Source organism: Psammomys obesus, unplaced genomic scaffold (genome assembly GCF_907164565.1).
Source record: "Psammomys obesus unplaced genomic scaffold, mPsaObe1.curated_primary_1811, whole genome shotgun sequence".
In the NCBI taxonomy this organism is placed as follows: domain Eukaryota; kingdom Metazoa; phylum Chordata; class Mammalia; order Rodentia; family Muridae; genus Psammomys; species Psammomys obesus.
The window spans coordinates 30,003,230-30,016,992 of NW_026596079.1; the positions used below are offsets into that span (position 1 = coordinate 30,003,230).

Genomic DNA, 13,763 nt, shown 5'->3' on the forward strand with positions numbered 1-13,763 from the left:
TCAAACACTAGTGATAATATTAAATATTTACATTAATATGTAATTTGTAATATTAATATTTAATATGAAAAGTGATAATTAATTAATTAGTGTTTAATTTATTAATTTTAAATATTAAATAGTGATAATGATAAAAAATACTTAGTTACTAATCCCAACTAACTCAGGAAGCAGAGAAAAAAAAAAGAAAAAGATCTGATATAACATCAGCTTGACGCAGGTTGCTCTTAGGAAAATTTGTTAAAATTTCTTTATAAGTCTTTGCTTTGGGAAAACATATACTAAAATTGGAAAGATACAAAGAAAATTATTATGGCCCACGACAAAGGGTGACACACAAAATCATGAAGCATTCCATATTTTTTACCTAATAGATAGCTACAGAACATTTCTTTTTTTTATTAATTTTTTTTAATTTTATTTTTTTCTTATCAGTTACATTTTATTAACTCTGTATCCCAGCCGTGTCTCGATCCCTCATTCCCTCCCAGTCCCTCCCTCCCTCCCTCATCTCCACCGTGCCCCTTGCCAAGTCCACTGATAGGGGGAACCTCCTCCCCATTCATCTGATCCTGTTTTATCAGGTATCTTCAGGACTGGCTGCAAAGCTCTCCTCTGTGGCCTAACAGGACTGCTCCTCCCTTTGGGGGTGGGGAGGCCAAAGAGCCAGTCATTGAGTTCCTGTTAGAAATAGTCCTTGTTCCCCTCACTATGGGAAACCAATTGGTTACTGAGTTACCACAGGCTACATCTGAGCAGAGGTTCTAGGTTACATTCATACATGGTCCTTGGTTGCATGTCAGTCTCAGAAAAGACCCTGTGCCCAGATATGTTTGGTCCTTGTGGAACTCCTATCCTTTCCTCATCAGACTAACTCCCCTTCTTTCTTATGATTCCCTGTACTCTGCCAAAGGTTTGGTCATGAGTCTTTGCTTTGAAAACACTGCTAGTTAGAGTTTTTCAAATGCGCTCAGTAGACTCCTGTCAATGTTTAATGTGCATCCCATCTGTCTTTCTAAAAGAGGATTGATAATCTTACCCCATGTCCACTCTCTTGATTATCTTTTTTAGGTGTATAGATTTCATTATGTTTATCATATCTTATGGGTCTACATAAGTGAGTATATACCATGTTTGTCTTTCTCCTTCTGGGATATTTCACTCAGGATGATCTTTTCTAGGTCCCACCATTTGCCTGCAAATTTCATGATTTCCTCCTTTTTGATCGCTGAGTAGTATTGCATTGTGTAAAAATACCACAATTTCTGTACCCATTCCTCCGTTGATGGACATCTGGGTTGTTTCCAGGTTCTGGCTATTACAAATAAAGCAGCTATGAACATGGTTGAGCAAATATCTCTTTTGTGTACTTGAGAAAACTTTGGGTATATACCTAGCAGTGGTATAGCTGGGTCTTGAGGAAGCACTATTCCTAATTGTCTTAGAAAGCGCCAGATAGATTTCCAGAGTGGTTGTATCAGTTTACATTCCCACCAGCAGTGGAGGAGGGTTCCCCTTTCTCCACAACCTCTCCAGCATGTGTTGTCCCTTGAGTTTTTCATCTTGGCCATTCTGATGGGTATAAGGTGATATCTCAGAGTTGTTTTGATTTGCATTTCCCTGATGGCTAATGAGGATGAGCATTTCTTTAAGTGTTTCTCTGCCATTCGATATTCTTATGTCGAGAATTCTCTGTTTAGCTCTGTTCCCCATTCTTTAAGTGGATTACTTGCTTTGTTGCTTTTCAGCTTCTTTAGTTCTTTGTATATACTGGATATTAGTCCTCTGTCAGATAAAGGGTTAGTGAAGATTCTTTCCCAATCTGTAGGCAGGCGTTTTGTTTTGATGACAGTGTCCTTTGCTTTAGAGAAGCTTTTCAGTTTCATGAGGTCCCATTTATTGATTGTTGCTCTTAGAGCCTGTGCTGTTGGTGTTCTGTTCAGGAAGTTGTCTCTTGTGCCAATGAGTTCTAGGCTGTTCCCCACTTTTTCTTCTAACAGATTTAGCATATCTGGTTTTATGTTGAGGTCTTTGATCCACTTGGACTTTAGTTTTGTGCAGGGTGATAAATATACATCTATTTTCATTTTTCTGCATGTGGACATCCAGTTGGACCAGCACTGTTTGTTGAAGATGCTGTCTTTTTTCCATTGAATGGTTTTGGCTTCTTTGTCAAATATTGAGTATTCATAGGTGTGTGGGTTTATTTCTGGATCTTCTATGCGGTTCCATTGATCCTCCTTTCTGTTTTTATGCCAATACCATGCAGTTTTTATTACTATTGCTCTGTAGTACAATTTGAGATCGGGAATGGAGATACCTCCAGATGATCTGTTGTTGTACAGGATTGTTTTGGAGATTCTGGGTTTTTTGTTTTTTTTTTTGAGAATCATTTTTTCAAGGTCTGTAAAGAATTGAGTTGGTATTTTGATGGGAATTGCATTGAATCTGTAGATTGCTTTTGGCAGGATGGCCATTTTCACAATGTTAATCCTACCAATCCATGAGCATGGGAGATCTTTCCATCTTCTGAGATCTTCTTCAATTTCTTTCTTCAGAGACTTGAAGTTTTTCTCAAACAGGTCTTTCATTTGCTTGGTTAGTGTCACCCCAAGGTACTTTATGTGGTTAGTGGCTATTGTGAAGGGTGTTGTTTCCTTAATTTCTTTCTCGGCCATTTTGTCTTTGGTATACAGGAGGGCTTCTGATTTTTTTTAGTTGATTTTGTATCGCTACAGAACATTTCATCCAAACAAAAAATTATATACTTTTTTCTCAGCACCTCATGGGATCTTATCCGAAATTGACCACATACTTGGACACAAAGTAAGCCTCAACAAATACAAGAAAATAAAATGACACCTTGTATTTTATTAGACTTCCGTAGATTAAAGCTAGACTTCAACAACAAAAACAACAGAATGCCTACAGAACCATGGAAACTGAACAATTCTACTTTTAATAACCCATGGGTCAGGAAGGAAATAAAGAAATTAAAGACTTTCTAGAATTCAATAAAAATGAAGACGAAACATAACCAAATTTATGAAACATAATGAAAGTAATGCAAAGAATAAAGTTCATAGTGCTAAGTGCAATCTCAAAGAAAGTGGCTAGAGCTCATATCAGCAACTTAACAGCTCACCTAAAAGCTCTAGAAAAAGAGGAAGCAATCACACCCAAGAGGAATCTATAGCAGGAAATAATCAAACTTGGTGCTGAAATCAATAACCTAGAAACAAAGAATTGGCAAAACTAAGAGCTAGTTCTTTGAGAAAATCAACAAGACAGACAAACCCTTAGCCAAACTACCTCAAAGATGGAGAGACAGTATCCAAATCAATAAAATAAGAAATGAAAAGGGGAATATAACAACAGATACTGAGGAAATCCAAAGAATCATTAGAGCTTATGTCAAGAATCTGTATACCACAAAATTGGAAAATCTAAATGAAATGGATAATTTTCTTGATAGATACCATTTACCAAAGTTAAATCAAGACCAGATTAAAAATTTAAATTGACCTATCACCCCTAAAAATATAGAAGCCGCCATCAAAACCTCCCAATAAAAAAGAGCCCTAGGCAAGATGGTTTTAGCACAGAAATCTAACACACTTTCAAAGAAGAACTAATACCAAGTCAGCAAATTATTCCACAAAAAGTAACAAAAGGAACATTGCCACACTCATTCTATGAGTCCACAATTACCCTGATACCTAAGCCACACAAAGGCCCAAAAAAGTGAAAAGAATTTCAGAAAAATCTCCTTGATCAAAAATACTTAATAAAATACTTGCAAACAGAATTCAGGAACACATGAAAAATATCATCCACCATGATCAATTAGGCTTCATCCCAGGAATGCAGGGATGGTTCAGCATAACAAAATCCATCAATCTAATTCATCAACGTAATCCACCATATAAACAAACAGAAAGAAAAAACAAAACACATGATCATCTCAGTAGATACTAAAGAGGCCCTTGCAAAATCCAACATCCCTTCATGTTTAAAGTATTGGAGAGATCAGTGTTACAAGGCACAAACCTAAATATAATAAAGGCAATATAAAACAGGCCAATAGTCAATATCAAGTTAAATGGAGAGGAACTTAAAGCATTTCTAGTAAAATCAGACAAGACAAGGCTGCCAACTCTCTCTGTAGCTCTTCAATATAGTATTTGAAGTTCTAGCTAGAGCAATAAGACAAGTAAAAGAGAGCAAGCTGATGAAAGTTAAAAGAGAAGTCAAAGTATCCCTATTCTCATTTGATATGATAGCATACATAAGTGATCCCCAGGATTCTACCAGAGAACTCCTATGGCTGATAAACACCCTCAGCAAAATGTCTGGATACAAAATTAACTCAAAAAAGTCAGTAGCAGTCCTTTATACAAGCAACAAAAGGGCTGAGAAAGAAATTAGGGAAACAACACCCTTCACAATAGCCAAAATTAATATAAAGTGTAATTCTAACCAAGCAAGTGAAAGACCTGTATGACAAGAACATCAAATCTTCACAGAAATAAAGAAAATTTCAGAAGAAAATATCTTCCATGCTAGTGCATTGGCAGGATTAGAAGTAAAATGGCCATCCATCCAAAAGCCATGTAGAGACTGAATGCAATTCTCATCAGAATTTCAAAGCAATTCGTAATAGACCTGGAAAAAGCAACTGTTAAAGACTCAGGATAGCCAAAACAATTCTGTACAATTAAATAACTTCTGGTAGTATCAACATCCCTGATTTCAGGGTATACTACAAAGCAATAGTAATAAAAACTGCATGACATTGGCATAGAACCAAACTGAAGAACCAGAAATAAATCCATACTCCTACATGCACTTGATTTTTGACAAAGAAGCCAAAACTATACAATGGAAAAAATAAAGCATTTTTAACAAACAGTGCTGATCTAACTGGATGTCTGCATGTAAAAAATGCAATTAGATCTGTTGGCTTGGATTTTTCACCAAACTTACTATATTTGAGAATCTTAAACATCTTTCCCACCCTTCCAACCTCCTACCTGAGATAGGAGATTAGTAGAGAACAGGACTGCAGACCTTTATTATGTACTTCCTCCTGATTATGATAGAAGGTCTTCGCGGGATTATCAAATTCAGTCATCATGAATTACTGATTCCTGCAGTATTACAAAGTAGTCCAGTCCCAAGGCCAACACCAAGCAGTAACAGGAATCAGTGTGACAAATCAGCAAAAGCTGAAAGAGTCAGTTGGATTGTACAGAGAAGTCAAGTGTCAAAGTACAAAGATCATCATAGTAATGTTGATCCAAAAAGTGAAGCCTCACGGTGCATAGGCCTCTATATATCTCCTCCCCTCCAAGTCCTACCAATGATGTTCTCAGCTGGCCAAATTATGCACCTTGCACCAAAGAGCTCACAGCAAAACGTCAAGTGCTCTTTCACAAAGCAGCCTCCAGCAAAACATGTGCCCAGCTTATAGCAAAACATCACATAAGAAAACTGAGTCTTCAAAGAAACCAGAAATTTCTGCTTCATTGACACGTTTATCACTCAAGTCCAAGTGGATCAAGACCTTGACATAAAATTAGAGACTCTAAATCTATTAGAAGACAAAGTGGGGAAAAGTCTGGAACTCATTGGCATAGGAGAAAACTTACTGAACAGAACACCAACAGCACAGGTTCTGAGAACAACAATTAATAAATGTGATCTACCATGGGCTACATGTGAGCAGATGTAGCCCATGGTAAAAGTGGATTTCTCTAGTAAGGGGAACAGGGACTGTTTCTGACAGGAACTCAATGGCAGGCTCTTTGACTCCCCACCCCCCAAGGGAAGAGCAGCCCTGCTAGGCCACAAAGGAGGACTTTGCAGCCAGTCCTGAAGATACCTGATAAAACAGGGTCAAATAAAAGGGGAGGAGGTCCGCCCCTATCACTGGACTTGAAAAAGGGGCAGGGAAGAGTTGAAGTAGGGAGGGTGGGATTGGGAGAGCATGAGAGAGCAGGATACAGCTGGGATACAGAGTTAACAAAATGTAACTAATAATAAAAATTTAAAAAAAATTAAAAAAAACATACACATAAAAAATAAAAGTACAAAATGTTCCTTAGTTTTACAAACAAACAAACAAAAAACCAACACGGCACTGATAACAAACACACACACACAACCAAACAGTGGACTTGAAAATAAATTCCCTTATTGATTTTCAAAAGATAAAAAAATAAATAAATGTTATCTAACGGATCTGAAAAGCTTCTGTAAGGCAAAAAGTCACTCTCAATAGAACAAAACTTCAGGCTACAGATTGGGAAAAGATTTTCACCAACATTACATGGAACCTGGACACTGAACTGCCGTGTGCTACATCTGAGCAGGGGTTCTAGGTTATATCCATGCATGGTCCTTGGTAAAACTATCAGTCTCAGAAAAGACCCCTGTGCCCAGATTTTTTGGTTCTGTTGCTCTCCTTGAGGAGCTCCTGTCCCTACCAGGTCTTTCATCTCCCCCTTCTTTCATAAGATTCCCTGCACTCTGCCTAAAATTTGGTTAAGATTCTCAGCATCTACTTTGATACCCTTCTGGCTAGAGTCTTTCATAGGCCCTCCGTGGTAGGCTACTGTCCTGTTCCCTCTTTTTTTCCTCTTCCAATGTCCATCCCATTTGCCTTGCTGAGTGAGGACTGATCATCTTACCCAAGGTCCTCCTTCTTGCTTAGCTTCTTTAGGTGTACAGATTTTAGTATGCTTATCTATATTAGATGTCTAATATCCACTGATAAGTGAGTATATACCATGTGTGTCTTTCTGCTTCTGGGATACCCCACTCAGGATGATCTTTTCTAGTTCCCACCACCATTTGACTTCAAATTTCATGATTTTCTTTTTTTTTTCTTTCTTTCTTTTTGATTCTGGGATTATGGTTGTGTGCCACTACACCCAGGTAGAATAGGTTTTATTTTATGATATTAACATGATATCTTATGGATAAGACTCGAATGCTGATAGTCTAATGGTAATGTATTTATGTGTTAAGTTGAAAAAATCTGGAGTGTTTTGGCTAGCCTTAATTATCAACTTGAAAGTCTATATTTGTCTGAGAGGTTCTGGTGGAGAATACCTTATAGGAGAATCTTTGAGAGATTATCTTGCGTGTTAGAGCAGGATTGCCATCCATTGTGGGACCACTGAGGAGCCAACAATCTATAGGCAGGTGGTAATAGACTATATAAAAAACAGCTAAGCACGATCCAGTGAGTAAGCCAGAAAGCAAGGTAATGAGCAGCATTCTTCCATGATTTCTGCTATGGCTTTCTTCTTTTACTGTTTTCATGTCTCTCAATGAGGGACTATAACTTGAAAGTATAAAACTTAATAAGCTCTTTATTATTCTCAGTTTTTTGTTTGTTTGCTGTTGCCATGGCAGCAGAGACTAGAAAAGATAATATGATCTCAGCATTTCCTCTTCTGGGAATACTATAGATTATCTATACCCTTAGATTGTCCTTTCTAGAAATCAGTATACATATATGGGAAGAGAAAGTTTAGTGTTCTCAATAATTCAAAGAAGTTAAATGGGGATAGCTTTCCCAATGACAAGGATCTCTGAGTTAAGTCTGCTCTTCACATGGTGGGGAATTTTTTTTTTTTTTTTGGTTTTGGTTTTGGTTTGTATGTTTGGATTTTTGTTTCTGTTTTGTTTTTGCTTTTGCCTTTGTTTTTGTTTTTTTGACAAGGCTTTTTTTGTCCATGACAGAGATGTATTGGAAGGTCCATTTGACTATGTGTGTCAATTTCACTGCCATCAAGGTATGGCAGCAAGACTTATACTTTTTATATTGCTGTGTAGTTTGTCAAGGCAGCTGGGAAGAAAATTGTTGCTGTGTCTGACTAATATTCCCCAGTCTTCACTTCAGGCTCCCATTTCATATTTCCACTCCCACCTGCACAGCTTGCCCTGCTGTGGTCCTTTTATGATTCACAGTTTTAAATTTTTAGATACTCTGGCCATCTGTTACTTGTTCTCACGGTGGCTGCTACTGAAAGTACTTACCTACCAGTTAAAACTGATCCCTGCAATGCATGAGCTCAGTATTGCACCTGTGCTCCAGCATTTTAGATTTTCTTTAGAGAAAGTATATAACCTTAAGACTCACCAAGGTAAGGCAAATTTCTGAGCAAACACCAATTTGACAAACAGACCTCTCTAAGTAACTAACAGGAAAGCTGGTATCAGAATGGGAACTCTCATTCTTTGTAAATAAGGGTCTGTCCCTGAGGAGAAAGAAAAAAATTTAGATGGGATGCTATAGCACTATATCAAGAAAGATCACTACATCCCACTTCCTTCTCACATATGGTGGCCATATCATTATCTAGAATGCATCTAGTCTATCCAGAGAAGTTCCTGTAATCTGTCACAATCCCATCCTTGTTCAACAAACTATGAAGCGTCTTCTGAGATTCAAGGCAATTTTACTCTTCTACCACCACTGTAAAAGGAAAAGAAAATTAAACTACATATTCCAACATACAATGGTACCGAATATAGATTGCTATTCTAAGATGCGGGAATGAGGCAGAGTGAGTCAAAACAGGAGCAACATTACACATAACACAACAGGATAAACTCCTAATCCTGTAGCTCCACACCTTGTGTTAAATGGCTCATTGGCTCTGACCCTCCAACTTTGTTTTCTGCACAAAGCTCCTCTCTGTAGTTAGCTGGTTCTACCCTGCATATGCACCTCTTCAGCATATTTCTAAGGTATGGGATATACAATATTTTGAGATGTCCACTGTAACCCAGACTTCACATTAACAGCTCCACACAGGACACTTGACACAGGACCCTTGATAACCTCTTTGCCAGGACTCTTGTTCCAAGTGTTATCTAGCCTCAGAAGGTCTCTGTAACTGTGGAGAAAGAATAAAAGTTCCTTTAGTTTCTCACAACGTTCATGTCTCTCACACTGTGAAAGATACTGCCAAATTCATCTGGTGATTTAGGATTTGTCTGGCGACTGGATCATATTAGCAGCAGAAAGTTTTTTGTTTGCCTTCTGGTATAAGAAAATTCTGTATTCTCTCTCTCTCTCCCTTCCTTGCTCTCTCTCTTATAGATTGGATGCTTAGTTGAGTGGGGTCTTTTTTTTTTTTAAATTAATACACTTTGTTGATCTTGGTCTATTGTAAGGAGATTTCTTTTACAAGGAATGAGAGCTATACTTATCTGTAGGTATAAGAATAAATATTTAGAATGTGGTTGGGAATTACAATGATTTAATAAAGTGGTAGAAGTTGTTGCTCTTTTCTTTTTATTTTTTTTCTTTTTTAATTTTATTTTTTTCTTATCAGTTACATTTTATTAACTCTGTATCCCAGCCGTGTCCCGATCCCTCATTCCCTCCAAGTCCCTCCCTCCCTCCCTCATCTCCACCGTGCCCCTTGCCAAGTCCACTGATAGGGGGAACCTCCTCCCCATTCATCCGATCCTGTTTTATCAGGTATCTTCAGGAGTGGGGTCTTCTTAAAAGGATACTGTCCATTTATTCAAGAGTTGAGCCTGACATTTTACATCAATGATGCTAAACTCATTATCTCTTTGAGCACATACTTTTGCTTCTATGTCTAGAGCCTTCCACCTCCCCTTTAAACTGTCCATTCTTCATTTCTATATGTTTTATTTTTTATTGTAGACCTGCATAAGTTATTAATAATAACCACATTATTTATTCAATATTATGCTAGCTTAAAATTAACTTTAGCCAAGAAATTAGTTTATTACTTTGTAATTGGGCCTTAGACAAATTCTTAGGCCAAGTACATAATCAAACAGATTCTTTGTCAGAATATCACAGAAACATCTCTAGCCCTACTACTAATATCATCTCCTTATGAAACCATGTGAGGGGAGTCTCCATGGCTTCCAGGTCCAGATGGCTTCCAGCACTAATATCTTCTAAGCTCCTCTTAAGGTTTTCTTTTTTAGTTCTACTTACAGTGCTCAACCTTTCTCTCTCTCTCTTGTGCTAGATTTGTGAGACCCGGAAAGACAACCAGGAGTCAAGCTCATTGCAAACACATGAGGATCTTTTTATTTTAAGCTAGCTCAGGCTCACACAATCTCACTGCCAAAGTGAGAATTGAGAGAGCCTTGTCTTCTGGTTAGCTGGTTGATTTAAAGAGTCCGGTCCCTCCCAGAGTTCCCAAAGCAGGGGGATTCCTGCCTGGCAAGTACCTATTGGTTGAAACACAAAACAGGATGTTGCATTTTGAACTGCTTGGCTATAGGAAGGCCCCAAACCATTAAAGGTCTGGTCTCCCTTTAATGCAGAAGGGCTTGTTTCCTAGCAACTGTATCTCTAGTGGGAAGGAAAAGAATGCAGTAAGGCTGGTTCTTCCCTTCAGGTGGCTGGACATGTCTCCACCTGACTAGCCTTCCTTCAGGCTTGTGCTTTAAACTTTAAACCAATACCCAAAATCTTTTTGGCCCTCCTTCTCTCCTTCTCTCCCTCTCCCTTTCTCTCCTCTCTCTTTCTCCTTCTCTCTTTCCTCTTAACCCATGTTCTGGATATCCCACATTTCTCAAAACAAACACACCAAGGTCATCAAGGTCAGGTTTTTAAGAGCAACACTCCACTCTCTGGTACCAACCTCAGGACTGGTTACTTTTTTGTTGTTAGAATAAAACATCATGGCTAATCCACGTAATACAAGGAGATAGGCAGGTGTATGGTTTCAAAGGTAGTAGAGTCTATGATGACATAGAGGCATGGCAGCAAGCCATATGGCATCAATAGCAAGAAGCTTATATTGCACCTATGTGCATGAAGTCTTAAAAGCAAACTGGAGTTAGGACAATTCCCTAAATTCTAAAAGTTCCCTTAAGCCAATGACATAATTCCCCAAGAAAAGTGGTATATCCTTTTCAAACAACACCATCAACTCAGGGGAAATTATTCAAAACTCTTGGCCTATGTGAGACAGTCTCATTCAATGTACAACACTAATTAAATTGCATAGAAAAGATGAACAAACCTCTATAACTTAATGTAGTAAAACTGTGTGTTTACTTACATCTGTGTACATGTATTTTGATTTTAATTGTTATATACATATACATATATACTTCTGTATTTACTAATATAGCTCTTTATAATAGTAAAAACATAGGAAACAAAAACTTTTCTTATGTAAATAATATACACTGGCATAATTTTACTCTCAGATATTAAACTACTCGCACCGATCCAAGCACTTTGAATAATTCAAGAAATAATTTGTATTTTAAACTGCAGTTGGATTTATATATATATATATGGGTGTGTGTTTTTTTTTAACATCTCTGTTGTTTAAGAAACTAAAATAATTTAACCTTTTGAAATAAATAACCTGTTCCCTCATTGCTAGAATAATAGCTAGGCAGACTTGATAATAATGGTTTTCATTCCTGCGATGACTTTTAAAAAATCAGAGCAAGTATGTGTGTAGGGGCCATTAGTACTCTGGTGGAAGATTTATCTTTGTAATTATATTTTCCTTTCCCTATCCTTAATGCTCTTTTACATGTATTAACAAAGAAAGACAAATAAAAAAGCACACTAAAGGAATAATTAGGAATTGATAGAAGTATGTATAGTATTAAAAACCCATGTGATTAGTCTTAAATTATATATATATATATATATCTGATGCTGAATATATTTTGCATGTACTAATATATCCCTTTATAATATTAAAGGCAAGTAATAAAAATTATTCTTTTGTAAATAAAATATACTGGCAATAATTTCATTTCTCAGAGATTAACTACCTACATTGATCCAACAACCTAAAGACAGGTCAACAAAATAGAAATTAAACAAAGAAACAATGTCTTTAACAGAGGTCATGAATCAAATGGACTTAACAGACATCTACAGAACCATACACCCAAACACAAAAGAATTTACGTTCTTCTTAGCACCTCATGTAACCTTCTCCAAAATAGACCATATGATTGGTCACAAAGTGAGCCTCAACAGATACAAGAAGATTGAAATAATCCCCTGTATCCTATCTAATCACCATGGACTAAAGCTGGACCTCAACAACAATAGAAATAGCAAAACGCCTACACACACATGGAAACTGAACCACTTGCTACTAAATGACAGCTGGTTCAGGGAATAAATAAAGAAAGAAATTAAAGTCTTCCTAGAATTCAATGAAAATGAAGACACAACATACACTAACTTATGGGATACAATGAAAGCAGTGCTAAGAGGAAAGTTCATAGCACTAAGTGTCTTCATAAAGAAATTCAAGACATCACATTCAAGCAACTTAATGGCTCACCTAAAAGACATAGAAAAAAAGAAGCAGACACACCAAAAAGGAGTAGATGGCTGGAAATAATCAAACTCAGGGCTGAAATCAATAAATTAGAAACAAATGAAACAATTCAAAGAATCAAAGAAACCAAGAACTGGTTCTTTGAGAAAATCAACAAGATAGACAAACCCTTAGCCAAACTAACTAAAAGGCAGAGAGACACTTTCTGAATTAACAAAATCAGAAATAAAAAGGGGGATATGATGACAGACTCTGAGGAAATCCAAACAATGATTAGGACTTACTTCAAAAGTCTATATGCTACAAAATTTGAAAATCTAAATGAAATGGAAAATTTCTTGATGGACAATTTTCTCTTACCAAAGCTGAATCAAGACCAGGTAAATCAATTAAATAGTCCTATATCCCCTGAGGAAAGAGAAGCAGTCATCAAAATTCTCCCATGCAAAAAGAGCAGGGCCAGATGGTTTCACCCCAGAATTCTACCAGACCTTCAAAGAAGAGTTAACTCCAATTCTCTTCAAACTATTCCACAAAATAGAAACAGAAGGAAAGCTATCAAAGTCATTCTATGAAGCCACAGTCATCTTGGTACCTAAACCTCACAAAGACCCAACAAAAAAAAAAGAATTTTAGGACAATCTCTCTTATGAACATTGATGCAAAAATACTCAACAATAATACTTGCAAACCGAATACAAGAACACATCAAAGATATCATCCACCATGACCAAGTAAGTAGGCTTCATCCTGGGTATGCAGGGGTGGTTCAATATATGGAAATCCATAAATGTGATCCACCATAATAACAAACTGAAAGAAAAAACAAAACAAAACAAAACACATGATCATCTCCTTAGATGCTGAAAAAGCAGTTGACAAAATCCAACATCCATTCATGTTTAAACTATTGGAGAGATCAGAGATACAAGGTGCATACCTAAACATAGTAATGGCAGGATACAACAAGCCTATAGCCAACATCAAATTAAACAAAGAGAAACTTAAATCAATCCCACTGAAATCAGGGACAAGGCAAGCTGCCCATATCTCTTCAACATATTTCCGGAAGTCCTTGTTAGAGCAATAAGAAAACTGAAGTAGATCAAGGGGATAAAAATTGGAAAGTAAGAAGTCAAAGTATCACTATTTGCAGATGATATGATAGTATACCTGAGTCACTCCAAAAATTCTAACAGGAAACACCTACAGCTGATAAACAACTTTTGCAATTTGGCTGAATATAAAATTAACTCAAAAAAAAAATCAGTAGCTCTCCTGTATACAAAAGACAAAAGAGCTGAGAAAGAAATTAGGACACAACACCCTTCACAATACCCACAAAATACATAAATTACTTTGGTGTGACCCTAACCAAGCAAGTCAAAGACTTGTATGAAAAAAAAATTGCACTGTCTGAAGAAAGAATTA

General features: G+C 36.9%; 1 non-coding gene across 1 annotated transcript; it reads left to right on the forward strand.

The window, feature by feature from the left end:
- Window positions 1-257: 257 nt before the first annotated feature.
- Window positions 258-364, forward strand: LOC129690933 (U6 spliceosomal RNA). The gene has a single exon (XR_008722386.1). It is a non-coding gene; the product is annotated as a U6 spliceosomal RNA (small nuclear RNA).
- Window positions 365-13,763: the final 13,399 nt, after the last annotated feature.